Consider the following 20,355-nt stretch of genomic DNA (forward strand, 5'->3'; position numbering starts at 1 on the left):
AACTTTATTTTTAGTAGGCATCAAAAGCAATGGAATGAAAGTCCCAGCCCTAATATTAATAGGCAGAGAGTGTCAGAAAATAAGCGCTGCTAACACTAAGGTTGATTTCTCAAAGTGGTGAAACAAACATGAGGTGGCCCGTGGGAAAGTGCTAGTTCTGCAGATTGCGGCGCTTGAGTGGGCATGCAGGAGATAAGGCAATCATTCCTCAAGTAAACTGATCTCAAGCTGTTGAGGGCTTTATGTACTAATGGTAACACCCTGAAGTTGGCCCAGTAACAAATTGGCAGCTAGTGGAGATCTTGGAACAGGGGTGTAATATGCTGAAAGCACACTTAGATTAAAGATGTACTGGGGTGGAGGGCGGAATAATTGGCCTATGCTTTGTTGTTGGCAGTTCAGAATGGATTGTATCAGCATGGGCTACGCTACATTGTACACTGCATCTCATTTTTGCTAGCCATGATGGCTATGCTCTGCCTTCTGGCCAGAGGCAGAAATGCTTCCAAATGGTAGTTGTTGGGAAAATCAGGAGGGGAGAGGGCTCTTGTGATGCTGGACTAGATCTTATGTTAATCTTCACTTATGCATGTTTATGTGTGCGATGGAAGCAGGGGTCTCAGGCTTTTTAGTGAGGATGTTGGCTCTAAAGAAGGGCCATTTATTTATTATTAAATCTGTATCTCGCCCTTTCTCCCAAATGAGCTCAGGGATGCACTTGCTGTGACTGTAGAACCTAACGAACAGGGGCTTTTGCCCCCCCCCCATTACACTAACACTAACAAAAATTTAACAAGGCCTTCCCAAAAGGCAATTGAAAAGGTGGCAACCATCCTTACCAATATTTACTATCTATATAGCAGCAAAACTGCTGTACTTCTTTGTGTGCCTCCTCTACAAGAGGTCTGGAGTGTGGCAACACGAGAATGGGCCTTTTCTGCAGTGGCTCCCCATTTGTGGAATGCTCTCCCCAGGGAGGTTTGCCTAGTGCCTTCATTATACACTTTTAGATGCCAGGTGAAAACATTCCTCTTCAACCCTGCTTTTGGCTGATTAGCAACCTATACCGTTTTTAATGGGTTTGTGTGGGGGAGAGAGGTTATTGGTTTGTGGGTTGTTGCTGGGGTTTATTGGTTCTGTTTTCATTACAGGCATACCTCCATGAACGTCCACCCCCTCGATCGTCCATTTCGGCAGACATCCACACAAACCTGGAAGTACCGAAATGGGTTACTTCTGGGTTTGTCATTTTGTGCATGCGCAGAAGCACTAAATCGTGCTTCATGCATGCGCAGAAGCACTAAACCACTCCACACGCACGTGCAGAGCAATGCTCTGTCGAGCGTCTCTTTCGTTGAGTGTCTGGAATGGATCCCAGACACTCGACGAGGTACCACTGTATGTATTTTGTGTTTTTATCTTTGTGTTGTTGTTGTTGTTGTATTTTTATGTTGTGAACAGCCCTGAAATCTACTGATAAAGGGCGGGATACAAATTGTGTTTGTGTGTAATATACTGTTCAACACACGTTGCTGTAGTTGTTGTTTATACCATGCCTGACAGGGACACAAGGTCACTTACAGAATAAAAGAAGAACAGCTAAAAACATTGGAGAGAAAAACATCTTTAAGAAACCATTAAACAGTAGCAGAATTAAATAGGATTCTGCCTACTGAGTTAGAACACTGGCCTATCTAGTTTGGTATTTTCTACACTAACAGGCAGCCTCACTCCAGGCTTTTTCAAACTAGGGGGATACTTCGAGATGCTAGAGATTGAAACTGGGGTCTTCTGTATGCAAAGCAAATTCTCTGCCACTGAGCTATGGCCCTTCCCCATAGGAACATAGCAAACCCATTACCAAATTAAAACTGGATGTGTGATTTCCATTCCAGATGGGACTGGCCCTATAATTCAACTGGGTGGATCTGGCCTACCTTTGATAGTGCTACCACTAAAGAGGGCTTTAAAATGGTAATTATTCCACTTATTATAATATATATGTATTTTTAGCACAGCTGGAGGCTCCATTTGGATTTTCTGCGCCAGGGCTCAGTGATGCTTTGGACCATCTCTGGTTCCTGCAATTGATAGCTCATTTCCGAGGAGGGTGACGTTCATATGCAAAAATCGCCAGGAAGGCTAAACATCAAAGGGACAAAATATAATCAAATCTGTCTACAGCTGTAAGCATGATCAGAGACTTCGCTTCATACCAGGGGTTGCTTGCAACGCCACTTAAAACAGGAGTGGAGTGAAATATTGCATATGTCAGCTACTGTAAAATATTTAAAATAAATGTTTCCTTGGCTCTTGGTTTACAACGGAAATGGATTTGATTCCTGGGTTTATTCCGTACAGAAGGAAACCCCACCACATGCATAATGATGTTGTCCTGTTTGATATGATATATTCCATCGTCTTCTGCAGAGCGAGGGGGGTGGAAATGAAAATTGTGTAGGACGGTTCTCTGAAATATTGTGCCAAAATATATAGCCATCTCCTTTGGAAAGGTTTCAGCAAAGGGGATAGATTTTCAAATAGGCATGCATATGTTTTAATTGGTATTTCAGCGGTTTCCTTTTGAAGGTCGCTTAATTGCCTTCCCTCTGGGGCATCCTGACAAAAGGTGGGATCCTGCCAAAGATGTCAATTTTGATATTTCGCCTTGTCAAGAGGTAAGGCGGGCAATTCTGCACCAAGAATAGGAAGAGGACATAAACCTGAACAGCACTTGCATGTGATAATGCATTTGTATAGATGGCTTTAATGGATAGCATGTTTCTTTCTTTGTTTGTTTTTTACAACACACACAAAACCAGTTTTAAAATGCATAACACTCTGGTTCTGCAGGATTTTCTGCAAACATCTCTTGGTCAACAATTTAGTTTAGAAATTCTTCACTACTGTCAGACTGAAGGGGTAGATTGTTCCAAGTTGCTGACTTTGGGTTACCCCTAAAGGAGTAGAACTCAGTTGTCCTTACTCCTAAGCAGACATGTATGGAATTGCACTGTTACTTTCTTGTTTTGTTCTCACCACAATGGAAGGAACCATTTGTGTTTTCTGAATCAAACACCCTAATCTGTTGGTGGCCACCTCAAGTTCCCGACAGAAATCACACTTCAAACAGAGACTACGACAGAATAATTTCCCTTTCAAGAACAGAATGAGATTCTCATCTGGTTCTAAGGCACAGCAGCTTTGTGCGAAAGTGGACAAATTCTTCTCTAGTGTGTGTCCTGCAACCCCCTTCATCTTCTGGCAGTTCTTAGTTTCCTGTAAGCTAATTTACCATTCTTAAATTGCACCTGTTCTGTGTGGTCATTATCTAATCTTTTCTTAGAAGTTTACCCTCTCTAGTAAACCCTTTGATGTTTGGATCAACTAGATTTTATGGCTTCAGAGATATGTACAGTACCTTCCCTTGTAGTGTATAAAGTTATAATGCACCCATTAAAAATACACACACACTATACTTAGGGCTAGATGATGGATTGTTTAGAAGCAAAAGTTTAATAGATTAAAGCAGTGACTCCCCTCTCCCTAACCCTTAACATCTGGGATTTGGGGATTTTTAAATACGAGCTTTTGTGTTGTATAGCCTTCATTATATGCTGGCAAACAAGTCATATTTGGTTGATTGATTTTTAAAAATGATTCACAACAAAAATTCTATAAAGTAACATAAGGTAGAATGGAAGAGGAGGGGGTATACCCTACTTAAAAGCAATAAGTTGTAATGGTCAACATTAAAAGGTAAGAGACCTGGGATAATCAAAGATCTTTGTGCCTGATGTATAAAAGACAGCAATAAGACCTAGTAAGCCTCTGCATGGAAGGAACTCCAGAAATGAGGACCCACCACATAAAAGGCCCTCTCCAATCAGTACTTGCCTACATCAGACTATAAATTATCTTATATTGATGAAGAGCATTGGTCCATCTAGCTCTGTAAGGTCTACAGTGACTGATAGCAGCTCTCCAGATTTTCAGATAGATGATATTTCCAGCCCTATTTGGAGATGATGGAGGTTGAACCTGAGTAGGCTGGACCTCCTTGTGTCATCTCAGCCATTGTTGCATCTTTGGAGATAGACGTAGAATTGCCATGACTGTCTGATCCAACCTTAAGCGACTCACTGGAGGTGTCGTGTGCTACTATGATGGGAGGTGGTGCCAAGGACAAGGTAGGTGACTTCTCCTTGGCTCTTGGAATGTCTGATGGTACAGTGGTGGGGCCTTTTCTCAAGAACCTGTTGATCACGCCCCAGCCTCCAGATCAACATCTCTGAAACTACTGGGCCTTCTCCAGAATCAGATTCCACAACTCCATCCCATTCCTTCTCCCTTTCTGACCAGCCCTGCCAAGATGTCTCCATTGGACTCATGACAATATCCTTCTTAAACTGTGGTGTCCTTCATTCCCTGGCACAGGGCTATTCCAGCCTTTTATGCAGATGTGACAGCTTGATATGCCTGATATACCTTCTCCAGCTCATCAGATGTAGGAGCAGAGCACGAGTCTGCAATCCACACAGCTCCTGGTTCAAACCCTGCAATGCAACACCCCGAAATGCCCATGTTCCAAAATGAACTGGGCTACCAACTTGTCAATGTTGGCTTTCAGTCATAGGATGAGAATGCCAAAAGGCTGCTAGTACTCAGCAGCAGAAGGCAAAAGACTGGTGTGTGTGGCTTAACTCTGCTGGTGTCCTAAAGTTTACTAGGGAACTTGAATAATCAAGGCACAAAGCTAGCTTTGTTTTCTTTGGCATCTTCAAAAGACTCCTTACTTTTGAAAGTAATGGGTTTGCCAGCTGCAATAGGCTTACGTGAGCACTAGATGACACCATTATTCCATCCGCTTCTGGCTCTGAAAGCCCTTATGTGGAAGTAAATAAAAGTCACCTCTACTGGGAATTCCATTTATGGAACATCTCTGATGTTCAATGTTCTTCAACACTGCTAAGAAGTGAGACCATGGGTAGGCTCTTCCAGAATCAGGTGTAGAGAAAGGTGATCAAGGAAAAAAATAAAAGTTGAAGAGAAAATAGATAGGTGGGAACGAAGACATGGAAATCTTCTGTGAAACGCAAAGCAAGGACTAAGTTCTAGACTGCAGGAAACTTCACATCAAGAGAAAGAAGCTGTCAGAGAAAAGATTGTTGAGGTCAGTAGAAGCCTTGGCAGAGTGGTGGAATCCATGCATTTCATCTAGAAAGCCCAAGGTTCAGCCTCTGCCTGAAGCCCTGATGAATTACTGACATTCATCCCAGTATAGAACACTGGGCTCTATGCATCAATAATCTGATCTTCTATGATCCTTGTGGGGGAAAGGAAAAGAAGGGGATGCTATCTTGCCTTGAAACAGGACTCAAGTGGGACAAGGGTCTCTGGAAGTGCTCAAAAACCCTGCCAACCTGACTTGGCCAATTACAGAAATGTGTCCAGAAAAAGATGACAACTGGATGCTGTAGTGAACCTGAAGGCCAACCTTTTGGTGGATGGCCATAAAACAACCATTTCCCCATCACTGTTCTTTGTAGTTATTCTTATAAAGGGACCCAATATGTAAGAAAGCTTAAATATGACCAGAGTTCAATGCTTGAGTTTCCCATTAACATCTACAAACAAATACAACATCATGTGGTACCAGTGGCAACAATTTGTGCAGAGGTGGGGAATTTCAGGTCCAGGAGTCAAAAGAGGCCCTCCAAGTCTCTTGATCTAATCCTCAGGGCTCTCCCTAGATCACACCTCCTTCCCAAGCCATTCCTCTCACCAGCCCCGCTCTGTGCTCTCCTGAGTGCTTTCCCTTGTCTGAAATGTGTCCTTGAACTGGGAGAATGCCTCATGCTCACCTGGATGGAAGATGGAGGGGGTGCTTGTGTGTGTGTAAAAACCACAGTTTTTGCATGTCAACACAATAGCCTATCACACAAAAGGAAGAGTCCCTTGCTCCAAGCACTTTTTGCCTCTAGCACTGTTCACCAAACATGTGTCCCTTAGAAGGATGCCCACAAGTAAGTGTGGCCCTGAGGCTGGAAAGGGATTCCAGATCCACTGCCCAATATCTTGGAAGCGTCAGGGGACATCAGCAATGACCACCTGCACAAGAGCTGGCAGGCACAAGAGAATGGGCCTTGTCTGTGTTGGCCCCAGATTGGTTTCTTACATTTATTTTAAAGCAATGAAACAGTATCTTGACAGCATTCATGCACCAAGTAATGGATGGAATTGTGTTGTGCCATTCAAGATTAAAAAGCAAGAAACATGATTATGGATGAATTCTCCCTCCCACCAATTTCACCAAGACAGCTTAAAGTTACAGAAGTCCAATTTGCTTTTGCTGAACTCGCTATGGAGGTGTGTTTGATCATAATGCTGCAAATTTTAAAATGGGTTTTAAAAACCCATTTATTTTGGACCGCCTTCTCATAATATGGACTTCATTATTAGAAAAGCTTTCCATTTTCAAAACAGCTCTCTGTCATATGTATCTGACTAAGTTATACTCAGGGTAGACCCACTGAATGCAATTTCAACGAGTCTACTCTTAGTTTGATCGAATCCATATGTCTGCAGGCATATTCCTTTGTAATGTCGCTTGTTTTAATTGACCTGTGCTTTTAAATGATTGTGAAATGCTGCTGTTGTTATAAATGTCTCACATTTTTATGCTATGGAAGCTGGTTTGAGTGTGCTGCGTGCCTAAAAGCAACCTATGAATAATTTTACAAATGGATTATAAATAAAGGCATGTGCTCTACCACTAAACTGGGCCAAAATATAACAAGGGTATGGAGAAGTAGAGGGAGAAGGCTAACTGAGTTTGAACTAAGTGAAAAGCAACCACAGCACATGTTCTTTTCGACGTTGGAGTGGCTAGATTGGGCATCCTCATGGATTCCTAGGTCCAGGCCACACACCTACATTTAAAATTAGAATTGATTCAGGATTTCCTCTTTGCTGGAGTAGATGCCTTGTGTAAAGCACAAGGAATGAATAAATGCTCACAGCCTGTGATGCGCTTGCTCGATACTAAAATTCATGTGTGGTATGAGCAGTGACCTGAACTGAACAACGGTCGGTCTAAACATGAAATAAATTGTCAGAGCTGCTCCTGCAATTATTTAAGCTAATACAGAGTGTCTCATTTCCAAGGAGTAAATCACAATGGCTTCAGGACTATATTTTCCTTCTTGTGTATAAGTAAACTTCAGGATCAACTGGGAGGTTCAATCAAACTTCTGTTTTATTGCCATGAAACATGACACCCTATTTTAAGTGCCTTATTCCCTTATGATTTAGGCTGAGCACTGCATTATGTCCAAACAATATAGAAACCAGCTTTACTTAGTGGGTTCTTTTTTCATGTTAGCTTTGAAGGATTTACACTGTAGAAAACTTTCAGTACTTCGATATGTTATTCTGCAGAATGCAGCCTGAAACCAAGAGATAGGATAGGAAGCAGGGTATGTAAGTTAAAATATATTGTTGCTAGAGCCTCTTTCCCGCCTCAGTTTTCTGTCTAAATGCATACAAAATGGAATGCACTATCGACTGGTTGTTACTGCTGCACAGGTGCCGGGTTGAGCTTGTTGCAGTTTAATGTTTCTTTAAGAATATGTTTGCTAAAACAGTAATTACATCCTGTGGAATTCAGGACAATTAAATCACCTTGGTATTGAGCAATTGTATTTGTTAACAAAGCCCCTTCCATCTAATTTATAGGTTCAGTGTGATGCTCTTGTTCAGATTTTAGCAGAGCTGCATTGAATCTTCCCCAGTTTTGATTTTAGGGTAGAACCACTCATTTGGGTGGGGTAGAAATATTGCTTTAAAAGCACTGTGTGAATATTCACTTTCCCCCTCCTATCCTTTTGGGCACCATTGTTTGGCCCAGTATACCTGAAGGAGCATCTCCATTCCCATTGTTCAACCCGGACACTGAGGTCCAGCGCCAAGGGCCTTCTGGCAGTTCCCTCACTGCAAGAAGTGAGGTTACAGGGAACCAGGCAAAGAGCCTTCTTGGCAGTGGCACCCGCCCTGTGGAACACCCTCCCATCAGATGTCAAAGAAATACAGTGGTACATCGGGTTACAGACATTTCAGGTTACAGACTCCACTAACCCAGAAATAGTACCTCAGGTTAAGAACTTTGCTTCAGGATGAGAACAGAAATCGCTCGGTGATGGTGCAGCGGCAGCAGGAGGCCCCATTAGCTAAAGTGGTACCTCAGGTTAAGAACAGACCTCCAGAACAAATTAAGTTCTTAACCTGAGGTACCACTGTAAACAACTATCTGATGTTTAGAAGACATCTGAAGGCAGCCCTGATTAGGGAAGTTTTTAATGACTGATGTTTTAATGTATTTTTAATCTTTTGTTGGAAGCTGCCCAGAGTGGCTGGGGAAACCCAGACTGATGGGTAGGGTATAAATATATAAATTATTGTTGTTATTGTTGCTGCTGCTGCTGTTATTGCCCTGCAGGTTTTTATTTTTATTTTTACCCTGCTTCTTCTTCTGGCCTGAATGAGTCACAAAGGGGATCCCACCCAATCAGGAAGAGCCAGGAGAATATGATGTCACAGTGGTGTCTGGCCAGTCAGATTTGGCTATAACACGACATCACTAGGAGCAAGTGAGGGCAAAGTAAATGAGCAAACAACCTTGTAAGGAATTATTTTTTAAAATAAAATACTGAAAAGGGAGGCATTACTGAAAATGTTTATGAAATACTGAGGAGTTTTGGCTGAGCTCTGAGCTTTTGAACCTTCTTTTTTTCAAGTTATGCCATAAGTTCCAAAGGTGTGCTTAATTTTCTGCCCGTCTGCAATGTGATTATTTTTAGTCATGCAGTGTTAACATATTATTGCCTGATACTACTTACCTCTGCTATTGGTCCTCCTTGCATGCATTCATAGGGGCCATTTGTTGGAGAGAGGCATACGGAATATACTTTGTGTGATTTACCAGCAGTTATGAAAACTATATGTGTGAACGACAGCAAACAAAGAGAACGTGCAATAACACAACAGACCTAGATCTTGTTTCATTTCATGAGAAGACAGCAAAGCTTGAAGTAATGAAAGGCTGGTGATAAATCTGATGCTTGTAAATTTGGATTTTATTGAAGCTTAAACTTAAGCCTTACCTTCTCCCCCCCACACCCCCCTGCCCTACAAAATTCTTAAAAGCCCTCTTGTATGGATTTCTGGCTTCCTGGGAACAGCTTATATCTGCCACATTGGGGACAAAGGTGATGACCTTGTGATTAATTTCATTTTTATGGCTGCTACGTCTACTCCAATTTTACCCTGACATGTCTGACTAGAGTTGCACCAAGTTAGCAAATCATTAAAAGAAAATGAACCACTCTTGCCTTCTCCACCAATCATTTCTCTAAAATATCAAAAAGGCCAACAAACAAATGGAGCAAGGCTGTAGGACAGCATGAGAGCAAAAGCTTTCCATGCAGAAGGTCCCACATTCAGTCCTTGGAACTATATCCTAGGACTGGAAAACACACCCATCTGCAATTCTGGAGAGCTGTTGCCGATCAGTAAGTACATAAGAGCATAAGAAGACCCTGGGTCAAGCCAATGGCCCATCTAGTCCACACCCCACAGAGGTCAACCTGGTGTCTGTGGGAAACTCATAAGCAGGATCCAAGTACAAGAGCTCTCTTCTCCTGTGGTTTCCAGCAACTGGTATTCAGAAGGATTACACTGGTCAACAACAAATTTGTTGTCTGTGTTTTTTCAGCTGATTTAGGATGAATCTGATGCGCTGAATCCAAAAATCACATTGGTTTTGCTCAATCAGGTCAAGTTTTTGAGCTATGGCCACATGTCTTTTTTACGTTTTTGTTCACATGTACGCTTGTGTGGGACGCGGGTGGCGCTGTGGGTTAAACCACAGAGCCTAGGACTTGCTGATCAGAAGGTCAGTGGTTCGAATCCCCACCAAGGGGTGAGCTCCCGTTGCTCGCTCCCTGCTCCTGCCAACCTAGCAGTTCAAAAGCACATCAAAGTGCAAGTAGATAAATAGGTACCGCTCTGGCGGGAAGGTAAACGGCGTTTCCGTGCGCTGCTCTGGTTTGCTAGAAGTGGCATAGTCATGCTGGCCACATGACCCAGAAGCTGTATGCCGGCTCCCTCGGCCAATAAAGCGAGATGAGCGCCGCAACCCCAGAGTCGGTCACGACTGGACCTAATGGTCAGGGGTCCCTTTACCTTTACCTTACGCTTGTGTGGAGCATTTTAGAAGAGGTTGGTGGGGGTAAAATGCCTTGTCAAATAATTGTTTTGTTTGGAAATGATTATTTTAATGACAAGAAGTATTCAGGTCCGATAGTTCTGGGTGATTATGTCGAAAAGGGATCAGTTTGAAGTCATAAAACCTAGAAATCTTCCATAAATTGGTCCAGCAAAGCATAAAGTTGGGGGATCAAAACTAAGTTAATGGGGCAGCCGCCCCACGAAGTATCCTGATCTTCAATCAGCACGTCATCCTGTAGCTCATTGTGATGAAATTCCAGTGCCTATCTTCAGAGAACTTCCTGACATTAGTGACAAAGATGCCTCCAGTGTTGAAGGACATGAAGAAGAAGTGGTTCTTGAAGATGATGCTCCACATCCATTTTCCCAAAAGGAGTTGAATGATCTAGTTCGCGACCTCAGCTTGTCAAAGGACTCTGCCAAACTATTGGCATCCAAATTGAAGGAAAAAAACCTCCTCTCTGACAGTGCTTGCATCAGCTTCTTGCGCAACAGGCATCAAGAATACCTCCATTTTTTCTTGGAAGAGAAGGACTTGGTGTACTGTGCAGATATTGCGCAGCTTCTGCTCAAGCTTGGAGTGCCACAGTACGAACCCAAAGATTGGAGACTGTTCATTGACAACAGCAAGTGATCACTGAAATGTGTTCTGCTACACAACGGCAACCAGTTTGCCTCTATACCCCTGGCTCACTCGAGTACACTGAAGGAGAACTATGAAGCGGTGAATTATGTGCTGAAAAAAATTGGTTATGATCAGCATAAGTGGTTTATTTGTGTTGACCTGAAGATGGTGAACTTTTTGTTGGGACAACAGTCTGGCTTCACCAAGTACCCATGTTTTCTGTGCATGTGGGATAGTAGGGACCGTGCTCAGCATTACACGAAGAAGGACTGGCCTGTGCGGGAGGAATTGGTGCCTTGCAAAGAAAGGAACATCATCAACGAATACTCTTCCCACTGCTGCACATCAAGCTCGGCTTAATCAAGCAGTTCACCAAGGCTCTGGACAAGGATGGTGACTGCTTCATTTACTTGTGCCAGGCTTTTACAGGATTGACCATGGAGAAGTTGAAAGCTGGCATCTTTGACGGTCCTCAGATCCGTCAGCTCATCAGAGATCCAGAGTTCAGGAACTCAATGAACGAAGTGGAACTGGAAGCGTGGAAGGCATTTGTTCTGGTAGTGAAGAACTTTCTTGGCAACAATAAGGCCAGAAACTACGCAGAACTTGTCAACAACATGCTGACTGCTTTCAGAAACCTAGGCTGCAACATGAGCGTCAAGATGCACTACCTATTTTCACATATGGACCGGTTTTCTGAGAACCTGGGTTCAATGAGTGACGAGCAGGGAGAGAGATTCCATCAGGACATTAAAGAGATGGAGACCGGGTATCAGGGTCGCTGGGACACAGTCATGATGGCTGACTACTGTTGGACTCTGAAGAGAGACCTCCATGCTGCTGAGCATTCCAGGAGTTCCAAGAAACAGAAGTTCAAGCCTTGAAGTTTGAAAAAATGGTGAAGCAACATGCAATTTACGTGTACTTACCTTTATCAATGCCCACCATTCAGTTTACAGAAAACCTGACCTGATGGAGAGAAACGGATGCCATTTCCTGATTCAGCAGTGCAAAAATACCCTAAATCAGTTGTAGAAATCTAGACAACATTCAAAAAGTAAAAAATTGTTGTCCAGTGTTATTGCTTCTGGCCATGGGCAATGCAGAGAGACTCAATACAGAGAAGCTTGCTGTGCTCCTCTTATGTTCTAACAGTCCCAAAGTTTGAAGCAAGTTGTGGGGGTGGATGGATCTGGCTATTTCCAGTCCACATTGCTTTTGCACCACTTCCTTATCAAGTCTGTTCATTCATAACTCTGGAAAAAAAAAGTAAAAGCATGGACATTTGCATTTTTTTAGTTTTACAAAAATACACAATTTTTCCCATGCCATTTATCCTAGAACGTGCACTTTTGATTCTAAAACAGTCCTTTTTGTGCACATTTGCACCTAATATACACATTATATATGCCTTTGGGGCACCTAAAACAAAAACAAAAACGAGGACCGTATTGCACAATTTAAACAAACTTAAATCTTATGGGATAACTCCTGTCTGGTTTCCAATTCATGTTTTCATCTGGGAGGTGTAATTAAAATCTCAGGGGTGTGATTAAAAATCTGGACCAAGCAAAATCCTGAAACTTCCTTACTGAGATTCTTGCCTTGTGGCTGCCATTGTTTTACAGCCATCTTTGTCAGGCTGGTACCCATCAGTGATGGGTGTTGTAGTGCAAAACATCTGGAGAGCAGTAGGTTGGCAAAGGCTGGCTTGCAAGGACTTGCCAATTGATGGAGGATAAGCGTCTCAATGATTGCCAGCCATGATGGTGAACAAAATGGGAGCTGAATATTCTGAAGCTATACATTCGACTTCCAGATGTTGAGGAGAAAAAACCAAGAGGTGGCTATTTCCATCAGGACTCGCATATGAGATTATCGGTGGCAACTGGCTACATCACAGATGTAGATGAACCATTTTGCTCCAAAAGGAAAGTAAGACAACTCTGGTGCCAGCTTTTCACTCGGGATGTTTGATTCAGGGGATCAGATTTTGTGTATCACTGTACAAAATGGCTGGATAAAGCTCTTGATCAGAATGTACCTACTATGTACTTAAATATGGCTTTTGAAAGGGTTTCTTGCAGAGAGGGTGGGAAAATAAGGATGGACAAAAGCATGCAAGTGTGGCAAAGACTTAAAATATTTATATATTCCACCACCCCAAATCTTTTCTACTGTTTCATTGTGAATGCACATTTATAGTCATATCTATCTTTAATGCTGATTCATATATAATCATGCAGCATGCTTATTTATTTGGCACTGGAAACATTGTTTGGCTTAACAAATGGGCATATATTCTCTCTCTCCCCTCTCCCTCTCCCTCTCCCTCTCTCCCCCTCCCCTTTTATTGCAAGCACACTGTATGTTCCCCTATAAAGTAGGGGAAAGCATCTGGCCTCTGGCTTGAACTTCTGTAATTAATCCTTCCAAATACTATTTCCTTGGAAAGTTATTTTTAATTTTATGGCAGTCTGTTCTTGTATTCTCCCACACAATCACTGGGGCAATATTTGTATCAATGAAAACGACATAAAGCAGCTCTTAACTAAGAGGAGACTGCTGTTTTACACAACATGTCAATGATTAAGTGATAGATTTTTATGACTGTTTGTGCACACAAGGTGAGCGGCAGCATCTACAAACAGGGCAAAAATGCACACAAAACCATCTGCGCAAAACCCTTCTAGGGATGGGTCGCTTTCCGTCAATTTCAGTTTCTCTCTGTTCTCATTTTGCCCAAAATAAGTTTGGTTCTCCAAATTTCGAAATCTGTGTTTTCTCCCCCAAAGTCCTCATCAAAATTCATTTGCATGTTAGCTTGAATGTCTGCTATACATTTTCACCAATAAACACTTTCCCTCCTCCTAATAATATAATGCCTTTTGTATGCGATTTTCAAAAGCAATGTATTTTAGGCACACTCTACCCAAATACTTGCATTTTTGTACACATTGCTTGGCTGGAGAACTGCAATGCAAAATTCACAGATGTGGGCATTTAATTATTTTAAAAATTAATTTTATTCTTAAGTTTTTTAAAAAATATTTTGACAGCAATACAAATCAAATATTACAGTAAACTACAAAAAATGTTTGATTTTCCCTCACCCCTTCTGCAGTTTCTAACTTTTTAGAAAAATTATAACCCTGCATTTTCTTTGTTATGCCAATTATTAATTACTCCTTGGTTTCCTTTTCAGTACTATTTTAACTGGTTTAAATTAGTCCTGCTAAGGAACTTGCGTGTGTATAATAACATTTCAAATAATCTACAAATTTTCCCCAGTATCTAATAAAGTTTTTCTCCTCTTGGTTCGTTATGGCTCCTGTTAATTTTGCCATTTCGGCATAGTCCATAAGTTTGTTCTGCCACTCCTCCTTGGTTGGTACAGAATCTTCATTCCATCTCTGAGTGTAAAGCATATTGGCTGCTGTTGTGGCCTACATAGTCTTTGGGTAACTCTATACCAATTATCCCTAAAAGATGTGGGCATTTCAAAGGATAGCTTTGGGTTGGTGTGTATTCAAGAAGTGGAACTTTGGTGAATTTCTCTCCCATCCCTAGTCAGAAGATTTAGATGCTGTTTATTGTCCTTGAAGAAATGGACCAGTTTTCCAGTTCCTGGAAGTCAAGTGCTAAAAAGTTCCCAATGCAAGTAGTCTAAATAAAGATTAAATAGTTTAGGGGGCTGATATACAACCCTGGTGAATGCCCTTATTGGCAAGAATAGGCTTTGTCAAATTAGCCTCCAACCCACACCTTACTTGAAACATAGTATATTGTTAGAAATGCTTAATGAGATAAAGCAAGCTCTTCTCAATGGAGAGGTTTGGTCCATAGTCTGGACCATAAATGCAATAAGTCGACCATTTCCAGAAGAATTCATACATTTTTCTGCCAGATGGGGCAATCCAGCCAGATGGGCGGGTTATAAATAGTAAAATTATTATTAAATTTTTATTATTAAGGTCTCCCATTTTAAGTGCAATTTGAATTTTTAAGGGTTTTTACAACCTTCTGTAGCATATAGTATTATAAAGATATGTATGTTTTATCCTCCACGTTGTATTTTAAACAAGCACATGCTTTAATATTCCTGCTTTTTTATTATTTTTTAATTTTTGTATGCTCTGTTTTAGCAGCTCTGTGACCATATCATAAATTACTTGTTCCTCTAGATCAGTGCTTTTTGTTCCCCTGCCCCTGCCCCCGCAGGGAGACCTGGGCGCAAGGAGACCTCTCTAAGCTTCCAAAGCAGATTGTTCCCATGGAGCAAGCCTGGAAAAGTAGCTTGTCAAATGATATTATCTGCACACAAGTGCACCCGTATCCACACACACATCCCCATAAAGAGAAAAAGAGAGAGTAAAAACTACCCACACCTGCCTACAGAAATGACAAGGTATTGGATTCTGGTTACATTAGTGGGATGCTTTACTTAGAGCAGGTGAGTCATTACATCATCACATCCTCCTCCCTCCCCCACCCCTACTTCTCATACCCAGCCTTTTTGATGTTTTCCGTGATGGATAGAATGCGCAGAGTTTATGAAAGAAGCAATTAAGTGGGTGGCACCCTGGTATAAGGATGATATTTAAAAGTATGCTCATTTACCACAGTGACGGTACTATAATTATTCAGAGAGCCACCTCTTCTAAGGTCTTAATGCAGAGATCAAAATTCATTCCACTTTTCTTGCTTCTGGGTTCCTGGGGCAGCAAAAAAAAAATTAAATAGTTTTTGTCATTTTGAACATTTAGATTCTGCCTTTCTTTCCCACCATGGAACTTTCAGTGGTTTACATGTGGTACCCAGGCTGTCACCCACCAGGTGTCAATCAGACCCAGACCTGCTTAGCTTTCGCAAGGCACTGGCCTAATCTGCCTTCAGACCATACCTAGAGGGATTAAGCACTCAGAAATCCCATCAGTTGGTGATGGTGTGAACCTACCCATTATTTTTCAGGTCTCTCTCACACAGTGTGTGTGTGTGTGTGTGTGTGTGTGAAGGTAATATATTTTGCTAACATGCTCAATTAGAAAACTGATCTGGGACTTGAGGAACTGCAAAGCTTCCCTCAGAAGCTGAATGAACTCTGTATTAGAAAGTAAAATGTTTCTTTTTCAAAGGAAGGCTTGCACATAAATGATGTATTTCGGCGGTCAAGGAAATCACCTTTCCAACTTCCCACCTACAGGAAAAAAAGAGTTTTATCAGAATCCAACTGAAAAGACAAGGCAACAAGCCAGCTAGCTATCAGCCACTGGAAGGTGGATGGCCAAAGGCCAGCTGGCTGGGCCGCGCTCAGACTTTTAAAAGTCAGATTGCATTTGCAAGAAAAATCTTGCTCTCAGATTATTAATCCAGCTTTGATTTTCCATAGGAAGTTGACTTCGGAGTAAAAAATGAGCCAAACAGCCTGAATAATGTTGACATGGCTACATAACGCTGGATGATCTTAACTAGCAATATTATCTGAACTCAGAGTGCAGCATAATACTTAGCTCTTAAACACACTCTCAATTAACAACATCCTTGTTGCTATCATTTTAAATGCAAGCTCAGCTGATCATTAAAATGACTGCAATCAAGTTGGCAATGAACCCATGCATTTATGCTCCAACATGCTAAAGCAGGGGTAGCCAACATGGTGTCCTCCAGATATTGTTGGATACCAGTTCTCATTGGCCCCATCCAACAGGGCCAGTGATCAGGGGTGTTAGGAGTTGGGGTCCAACAATATCTAGAGGGGACCAGGTTGGATATTCCCACACTAGGGTGACTAGGACTATCCTCTATTTGAAGGGCTGCCCATTGTGTGTCTGGTTCAAAGTTAACAAACCCTAAGAAATGATACCTTGCATGGGCCCATCAAATTGTCCCATCAGCTACTAGCACCTGGGTAGCAGATTGAACAGGCACCCAGAATACAGTGGTACCTCGTGTTACGTACTTAAACCATTCTGGAGGTCCGTTCGTAACAGGATACTGCTCATAACATTAGCTTTTGCTAATGGCGTCTCCCGCTGCTGCCACGCTGCTGGAATGCAACTTCCACTCGCATCCCAGGGCAAAGGTTGCAACACAAGGGGCATCTACTTCTGGGTTAGCGGAGCGCGTAACCCGCAGCATTAGTAAGGGGGACAGTATGTAACATGAGGTATCACTGTACCTGGACACGCAATATGGACAAATAATTCAATTTAGTTTCCTAGTTTCAGTTTTCCAGTCTCGAACTCAGTTCAGCATATTTCCACGTAAGTTTTCATTTGTCTTTTTTAAAATAATCACAAAAATTCACTGATGAATTTTCAGACATATTTCTCCTAATGCATGCATTTTTGTATACAAGTTACTGTAATATAATGCATTTGTGAATGTTATCTAGATGCATCTTTATGTGCAGAGGCCACAGATTCCATGGAGACTGCATTGGGTGTTAAACTCAGCAGATGTGGCCATCTTTGTTGTTCCACCATCCTCAGAAAGTTATGGTGGTGGTCCGAAAAAGGACATTGTCCATGCAGCCACTATGTTGTGGAACTCCCATCACATACAGATGTGCTTGGTACCTTCATTATACAGCTTTCAGGGAATGCTGAATAAGCACCTCTTTAAATGGAGTTTTCACACTGGAGATGTATGTTTTTAGAACCCATCTTATTTCTGTTTTTAGTATTGTGCTTTAATTGTTGTAACCCACCCTGGGACCTTAGGGTAAAGGGTACATTAATCCCTCCTCCTCCTCCTCAGATTTTGGGTGTGATTAAGCAGAAGCTGAAAAATCAACTATTGGGGTGCTGCAGTTGCAAGCTTCCTGCATGGTGAAAGGGACGGACCTGATGGTCTTTCCAACTTTAAAATTCCAGGCATTTAAAGTGGTACAGTCTATTATTTTAAACTGGTATAGTCTAGGAAGAGCTTTACCACTTGATCCTACAGATTGCATAAGGGAGCCCCTAGCAAACAGCTTTAGTGTAGCAAAATGCTACACACAGCTTCACCTTAGCTTTGGTACCTCCCCAAGGCTCCATTTTGTAACCAAGGACCTTCCAGCCTGACTTCCTTCCAACAAGGAGAAATGGCAACACAAGGTACCCCCAGAGAACTACAGGGGAGTCATGACAAATGACCACCTTTCTTTCTTTCTTTCTTTCTTTCTTTCTTTCTTTCTTTCTTTCTTTCTTTCTTTCTTTCTTTCTTTCTTTCTTTCTTTCTTATAGCTGAAGAGCCGCTGTGTATCCAGGAGCAGGTAAATGGCTTGTGCAAGCTGATCCATGCTAAAGAGGGTGTTTAGCTATACATGAGATTCACTCAGAGAAAATCTCAGGTGACAAGAGAAGATGGTTCGGGGCATTAATCCCAATATAGGAGCATGCCATATACTGACAAACATATCCAAGCTTAAGTAATTAAATCTCTTTTTGAAGATGCGCTATGATAAGGAGTTAGTGTCCTGAGCAGATTAAATCTTCTCTCCACCCCCCTCCCCACCTTGCTGCTCACATAACCACCATTTAGTGGTGATCATATGAAAGTCTGTTTCTTTATTCCCCTCTCCTCCACCTCTCTGTAGCACAATAAACCCCATGGGTATTTCTTTTAACATTTATACCACAGTGAAATATCTATCTATCTATTTATCTATCTGCCTGCATATATATGCACAGGTACTGTATTCCACTGCCTGTTACATACAAATCTAGACTCTTCCCATTATGTTCATTCTTCGCTATAAGCAGTTAGTTATTTAATCTTGTTATCTCATTTTCACTCTAAGTACATCTAGCTCTTAACAGAATGACAGTCTAAATATACCCTCATTTAATCCCTTGGCATCCTGTTCTGAAGCTCCCGTTTTTATTTTTAAATATATATTTTAAATCAAGCATAGAGAAATGGGGTAGAAATGGTCACTGAAGCTGTTTCTCAAGACTAATCTTCCAGCAACTGCCACACGTCTCATGTACAAGGCGTGTGTACATGACAGCAAAATAAAGGCTGCCCAGTTTCTAAAGGACCAATCCCATATGAGGAAAGAGATGGCAAGAGATGAGGTGCCAGCATGTGGTCCTCCTTTTGCACTTGAATTTTGCCTGCACACCCAGAAGAAATATTAGAGGGATAAATTTGCCAAACCTAGGCCTGCATCTTTATTCTTTAGAAAAATAAATAAATTGCAGAGTACATGATAATATTTTTATCAGGGAACATATAGATCGAACGGCATACATACATAGCGAGTAATTCTTAACTCAGAAGAGAGCCATGGTCCAGCCTCTATTTTGTAAAGCACATGCTTTGCTGTTTCTAAATATAATGTTATCAGTTTTGAGCTTAGCATCTGTGTCTTATTGAATGTTATTTGTTTTGTTTTGTTTTTATTTATATCCATTTATATCCTGCCTTTCCTCCCAACGGAGCCTAGGTCAGCAAACATCAGACTGTTAAAATGGCATGATTTCAAAAAGAAACTTATCTTAAAACATTTTAAAACCATCTAAAAATATCTAGACCTTCTATAAACACTAAAAATCAATTATATACCTATACAGTTATGAATTTCATGCTTGCTATGGCCAGTATCTCTCAGCCATCAAATGTCTGTGTAATCAGGAATGGCTTTAAGTTTCTTCTGTAAGTTAACAATGAGAAAGACATTACACCTCACCAGGAAAGGGCATTCTACAAACAGGGAACCAACATTGAAAAGACCCTGTCATGGGTGATCTAGGATGTGGGTGGTGCTGTGGTCTAAACCACTGAGCCTCTTGAGCTTGCTGATCTTGAGGCTGGCAATTCGAATCTATGCAATGGGGTGAGCTCCCATTGCTCTGTCCCAGCTCTTGCCAACCTAGCAGTCCGAAAGCACACCAGCGCAAGTAGAGAAATAGGTACCATTGCTGTGGGAAGGTAAATGGCATTTCTGTGCGCTCTGGCACTTGTCACAGTGTCCTGTGCACCAGAAGGAGTTTAGTCATTCAGGCCACATGACCTGGAAAAGATGTATGTGGATAAACGCCGGCTCCCTCGACCTGAAAGCAGACATGAGCGCTGTACCCCATAATCAAGTTAGACTGGATTGAACCATCCTGGGGACCTTTACATTTACCTTTTACAGGTGATTTCCAGGCAGGCAATGCCAGGAGTAGAATTACCAACTGGGCCTCCGCTGCTGGTTGTAAGGTCCAAGGTGGTTGATATATTTTATTCTATTTGTGCTTTATTTAAAAATAATAATATGGACACTGCTTAGACCCAATGGTGAGTGGTGCCCATTAGAACTGATAGGACAGAAGGCCAGAGCCAATGATGAGTGATGCCAATGAGAGGTAGAGCCAACTAGTTCTAGGTTTCCCCCATTCTCTTCCCTGCTGAGTTCCACAAGGGCAACATGGTCTAATAATGCTGACAGGCAGAGCAACTCTCCAGACTTC

General features: G+C 41.8%; 2 long non-coding RNA genes across 2 annotated transcripts in view; both read left to right on the forward strand.

Annotated features, from left to right (window-relative positions):
• The window catches only part of LOC309377186, a 976,085-nt gene that overhangs the window by 465,903 nt on the left and 489,827 nt on the right, over positions 1-20,355 (forward strand). The gene's annotated exons all lie outside the window — the stretch shown is intronic.
• LOC309377189 lies at positions 8,642-9,384 on the forward strand. Its single transcript, XR_014171481.1, has 2 exons — positions 8,642-8,679; positions 8,932-9,384. It is a non-coding gene; the product is annotated as an uncharacterized lncRNA (long non-coding RNA).

Source organism: Podarcis melisellensis (genome assembly GCF_964234715.1).
Source record: "Podarcis melisellensis genome assembly, chromosome: 8".
Classification (NCBI taxonomy): Eukaryota; Metazoa; Chordata; class Lepidosauria; order Squamata; family Lacertidae; genus Podarcis; species Podarcis melisellensis.